Source organism: Callithrix jacchus, chromosome 5 (genome assembly GCF_049354715.1).
Source record: "Callithrix jacchus isolate 240 chromosome 5, calJac240_pri, whole genome shotgun sequence".
In the NCBI taxonomy this organism is placed as follows: domain Eukaryota; kingdom Metazoa; phylum Chordata; class Mammalia; order Primates; family Cebidae; genus Callithrix; species Callithrix jacchus.
The window spans coordinates 128183793-128189792 of NC_133506.1; the positions used below are offsets into that span (position 1 = coordinate 128183793).

General features: G+C 47.1%; 1 long non-coding RNA gene across 1 annotated transcript in view; it reads right to left on the minus strand.

Annotated features, from left to right (window-relative positions):
• The window catches only part of LOC144582881 (uncharacterized), a 34021-nt gene extending 28921 nt beyond the window's left edge, over window positions 1-5100 (minus strand). The window contains exon 1 of the long non-coding RNA XR_013536405.1: window positions 4968-5100. This is a non-coding gene — a long non-coding RNA (uncharacterized LOC144582881). The remainder of the gene's footprint in view (window positions 1-4967) is intronic.
• Window positions 5101-6000: the final 900 nt, after the last annotated feature.

The following is a 6000-nucleotide window of genomic DNA, read 5'->3' on the forward strand; positions in this document are numbered from 1 at the left end:
CTCCAGCCTGAGTGACAGAGGAAGGCCCTGTCTAAAAAAAAAAAAAAATTGCTACCAGTAAATGAAAAAATGAGTCTCCCTACCCTACTCTCACATACTCTCTGGTCCATCCTCTGAATTGGTGAGACTCATTTTCTGAAACACACCCTTGACTGCATTAGTTTATTACTGCAAGTGTTCCTATGCCTTAAAGTTACCCATAGAATGAGCCCCATGTGCTAACGTGGCAAACCCAGGGTGCCACAGCCTGGCTCCTGCCTCTCCTGGAGCTTCATCCCAAGCCCACACTCACCTCCTCAGGCCTCACCCCCAACGTGCCAGCCATGTACAATGACTATCAGCTCCCCAAAAGTACCATGCTCTTTCCACCCTCAGTGCCTTTGTGGAGGTATTTCCTAGCCTACAATGACCCTCCTCCCTTTGACTCCCAGGCAAACCCCGAAAAGCCACCCCTCATCCACCTACCACCCCTGCCTCATTCCTTCCCCTACCTTGCATATCACCTCTATTGATAGTTACAGAACCTGTGGGGTATAGTGTGTGTGCTTGGATCTTTGTCTGTGTCCTTCCTTGCTCTAGGAGTAGGGACACAGCAGTTTAGAAAACATTCAAGATTTGCAGAGTTGGAAAATTTTTCTTTAGTGTTAGCCTTTTTTGAAATCATAAAATACAATGAAACTTGTGACAGAGATGAAAGCAGTCTCCTTAAATCTCTCCTCAGCTCTCTGTTTTTGTGCCCCTCCCTTGAGATCTCATATATGAGACGAATATATATATATGATCATATATATGATCTCATTTATATATATTCTCTATGTGTCTATATGTGTGTGTGTGTGTGTGTGTGTGTATACACACACACATAGGGAGAGAGAGAAGGAGGAAGAGGAGGAGGAGGAGAAGAAGGAAATAAAGAGAAGAAAATAAAATAAATATACAGAGAGAGAGAGAGAGAGAAGGAGAAGGAAGAGAAGGAGGAGGAGGAGGAGAAGAAGAAAATAAAGAGAGCACTGAGACACGAATATTTCATCCAAGTGAGGAAAAAACAAAAAATGAAAAGAAATGGCCTTCACTTTTTTATTATATTGATTACATAACTGCAGCTTGAACTTCAATGACAGAGAAGTTGGCAAAGTGGCTGCCTCCACCAAGAGGAACTACTGGGCACATCCGATGAATAAAAATGGCAAGAAGCCTCAAATGGACTGGAAATTACTTTGAGCTTTGACTTTTATTTCTCTGTAGTGACAGGAAGCCTCACTGGGAGATTAAAACTCTCAGTCCCAGCTCAGGCTGTCACCCTTGCAAGCAAACCAACACACACACACACACACACACACACACACACACACACACACACAAGCCCTGCACCTCCGAGTGCCTTCTCCTCTCACCTCCCCACTCTTCTCTCCACTCGCCTCCCCCCCTCCTCCCCTCCTCTCTCCTCTGTTCTCTTCTCCTCTCTTCTCCTGAGTTTCCAGCTTTCCTATCAAATGACTCCATCTGTCCCGAGACCAGTTTCCTTTTCTTTGCTCTGTTTTCTTTGAGGACCCATGCTGAGTGGAGACTGAGCCAGGAATACTAACAGTTGGTGACCATCCAGGGACACCAGCCACTGTTGTTACCTTCACTCTCATCAAAAACAATTAAAACAATATGCATACAATAAAATAGAAAAGCATGCTTCACTTCTGGGAAAGGGACGGCGGATTACGGCTGGAGTCACCGCATCCTTAGCCCCCACTGGCTCTCTCCATAAATTACCCGTTGAACTGTCCCAAAGAAGGAGGTGGGGGACAACAGTGCCAACTTGCTAGACTCCAGCATATTCACTGTTTCTTACATTTGCTCAAGGAACTTTTCTCTATCTTAAAAACTTGAGTGTGAAGATCTCTGTTTTGACCTTGTGTTACCCAAGTCTTCGAGAAAAGTCTGAAAATAAATTTTTTTATAGCCAGCAAATATTTCAGCAGGACTCAGCTTCATGCCTGGCCTAGCCCAGGAGAAACACATTCACAACCCTGCATTCAAAAAATATAGCCCTGTTAGTGGCTCTCAGATACAGTCATGTACAAAAAAAAAAAAATCTTATCTTCTAGATATTTGCTTTTTGGTGCTGGGGAGGGGAGTCAGAAAACTAAAAAGAACAGACTGGGCATGGTAACCTATGCCAGTAGTCCCAGTACTTTGGGAGGCCAAGACTGGTAGATCACTTGAGCCCAAGAGTTCGTGACCAGCCCAGCCAAAATGGTGAAACCCCATCTCTACTAAAAATACAAAAATTAGCCAGGCATTTTGGCATGCACCTGTAATCCCAGCTACACAGGAGGCTGATGACGCATGAGAATTGCTTGAACCCAGGAGGCAGAGGTTGCAGTGAGCTGAGATTGTGCCACTGTACTCCAGCCTGCATGACAGAGCAAGACTCTGTCTTGAAAAAAAAAAAAAAAGAAAGAAAAAGAAAAAGAAAACAAAGTAGTTAAAAGCATGGGATGCTTCCACAGATGGTGAGTGCTGTGGAACAAAGACGGCTGGAAAGGGTGTATGATGTGCTGGGAGTTGGATGATTTGGGTCCAAGCAGCCTCCAGTAACAGATGCCACGTGAACAAAGGAAGTCCTGAAAGACAACGTGAAGGAAGATGCAGATACCTAAAGATTCAGGATTACAGCAAAGCTTCCTGGGCATCTCTCATTGTCCTACCCCGAGGCATGAGAAGCAGATGAAACTCAGAAGGCAGGAGAAGCCACAGAAACTGCATTACCTGCTGTACTTGTTGCCATCTGGTGGGCCCTGGAAACCATCAGTGTATTTGGTTACTGTGTTTACACAGCCGGCAGGACACACACTGTTCACTCAGGGCGCCCCAGAGCTGTCGGAATGGTCTCTGCTTCCCTGGATTCCTGAGGCCCCCGCATCCGGGTGCTGGAGCACCACCCCTTGCTGGGGTTTGAGAATTCCCCTGGGTTGTCCAAAGACAGGGGCCCTCCAGGACCATCCCAGGCAGGGGCCAGGTCCTCATCTAAGCCAAGTCCTGGGCCTGAGTGTCAAGTCAGGAAGAAAGACTTGGGAAGTTGCCTGAACCAAGAATGGAGATAGTCCGGCTGAGCAGACTGTTGGACTGAGGATAGCAAATGTATGCAGGGTGTCACACTGACCGACATGCCTGACCCAGGCAAAAAGCTCATTTAAGATTGGTTAGGATTAATAATTGTTGGTAAAACTCTGTTTCAGGTACAGGAAGTTTCTACCTGTCTACCAAGCATGTTACATGCAGGTGGTGTTTTTGGTTTTCATGTAATTATATTTTTGACCGATTTTTAGAGTGAAAAAACTGAAGATTAGAAAGACTCAAGACGTCTCATCGGTTGGCCCAGTTGAGTGGCAGCCAGCTTTTGAACTTGAGCCCATTCAGTCCTAAAACTTGGGTTCTTGCTCTCTGTGCTCCAGCCTCATCCACCTTTAAGATAGAACATCGAGGGCTGGGCGCAGTGGCTCACGCCTGTAATTGCAACACTTTGGGAGGCCTAGGTAGGCAGATCATTTGCAGTCAGGAGTTTGAGACCAGCCTGGCTAACATGGTGAAACCCCATCTCTACTAAAAATACAAAAATTAGCCATGCGTGGTGGCAGGCGCCTATAGTCCCAGCTACTCGGGAGGCTGCAACAGGAGAATCACTTGAACCAGGGAGGCAGAGGTTGCAGTGAGACGAGATTGTGCCACTGCACTCCTGCACTCCAGCCTAGAAGACAGAGAGGAAACACCTCCTGATCTTTGGAGCAAATCCACTCTCCTCTTCTAATTTAGAACATCAGGAAGAGAACAGTTTGCATAATGAAAAATCAAGGAAGGAGGTTATTCACCCACTTAAGCCTCGATAAATTCTAGTAATTATTTTCAGAGAAGCTGCATTTCTTTCGGCTGCTACGGATAGTACCTAGGAGGCTGTGAAGAGGAAACAGATGGTTTCAAGTTCAGATTCACATGAGCGCCACAGCAGAAAGCATCCAGTAGGTCCTCAAACTTGTAAACACAGTTATATCTGTCATCCCTGTCCCTCACGATGTGATCTGCACAGTGTCTTGGACCAAATATTTCTAACATTGCTGGGACACGTGTCTCATTTCAGTGGCATGGAAAGTTGTCCTAAGAAAGGCTGGAATGACTGGTGGCCTCCGGATGAAAATTAGGAAACCAGAGTCCCAAGAGGTGAGAGTTCCTATCTGAAGTCACTCCCCGAGTTAATATAAGAGCCTGAAGCCAGGAAAAACCCAGTTCTCTTTCAGCATCATGTATCATTCAGGGCCCAGGACAGCCTTCTGTCACCCATGGGAGAAAGTCATCAGGAAAGCAATAAGGGTCCACATTAAGAAGAAGAAAAATGTCCCCACCCATCCTAACCCTTCTGTACCACCTGTCACCTGAAAACCTGAAACTCAGAACTGTCTCCAAGACGCATCCAGCCAGAATCCAGAGAGACCTTTGAGGCTGGGGCTGGGCCTACTCACCTCGCATGAGGAGGCAAAAGCAACTGCTTCTCCTCCTCCCAGAGCTGACCAAGGCAGTGGGTGGACTGGCCTGGGCCAAGGCAAACAGGGACATGGCACCTGAAGGCACTATTGACAAACTGGGTGTGATCATGGACCAAGTGGGGCTAGAATGGGAAGGACGGATTCTCCGAGGCCGCACAGAGAGTGCAGAAGAGAAAAGAAACTTCTAAACTCTCTCCTTTAGCCTCGATTATCCCTTGAGAAAGCCCAGGTGTTTTACCTCCCTCCTTCCCTGCTTTTCTGCCTTTGCTCTGAGAGCTGGGCCTTCCTGCAGGCTGGCTGTTTAACGAGGCAGGTTGAGAATTTTCAGCCTCTAACTCATGTGTTCTAATCCTATTAAGTATGCACCGGCTTCAAAACTCAGCTTTTTAAAAACTGGTTTCCCCACCCCCAGCACCACCCCCGTGTCCCCCCTACCTCGTCTCACTTAGTCCGACTTGCTCCATTCCAGCTTGAAAAGCCATTGCTCAGTTGTTGGCAGGGGTCCCACCAGCGTTGTTGCAAGGATTTGGGCTGTGATTCAGCTACCTGCAGCTGTTCCCCAGTTACCACCCACGTAAAGGAATTTCTGATATTAAAACGGGTGACAAACTTCCTCCCCCTTCCCCCAACACATTAGTTTGATTGACATCCACAGCCCAAGTGTCCAAGTTCACCATCACTTGGTTCTCCCTATTCACCTAATAATACATTTTATTCTACCAACCAGCCACTCCTCCCCACGCCTTATACACACAGCCTTCTCACCCTGAAGGGCATCCCCTGATAAGACCATCGAAATACCATTTGGGGGACCTTTAAAAACAATCCACTGAATCTTTTTAGAACTCAATTTTGTTCTCCCTTTATCATCTAATTAAATCTTCCCACCACTGCAATAAATCCTCCTAATTCCGCCCCCACCCCACCACCAACATGTAATGTCATCAAGTGAGAATGGAGACAGGCAAGGACAAGGGAGGGGGCTGAAGTTGAAGATCCAAGTTCAGATAGTACCATGGAGCTTTTCAGAGCTCATGTTGACCAGATGGAATTGTCTCCAGCAGAGCATACTGAGCAAGTATGCACAAAGCTGGGCACAGGCCTGAGCTCCCCGGCTTCAGCTACTTTCTTTTGTGTGTGTGTTGGGGCTGGCAAGGGGGAGAACGGGGTGGATGTGCAAATAGTGCAGATGGTCCGGCAAGGCAACTGCCCATCCTCCTTCTGGCAGGAGTCCCATCGCAGCCTGGGCTCATCGACTACATGCTTCCTTTCAGAGGAGGATGCAGCAGAAACCAACCTAACACCCACACAAGCCTCAACATTTAGCTTTCAAGGTACCTACCTTAAGAGTGGACATTCAAAAGGAGGCTTTTGATCATTGACCATGCTGGAGTGTCTGGATACCAGGCCCTGGGCTTTCTCTGAGTTTCTCATATTCTGTTTGGCAGACACTCTGTGGGGGAACAAT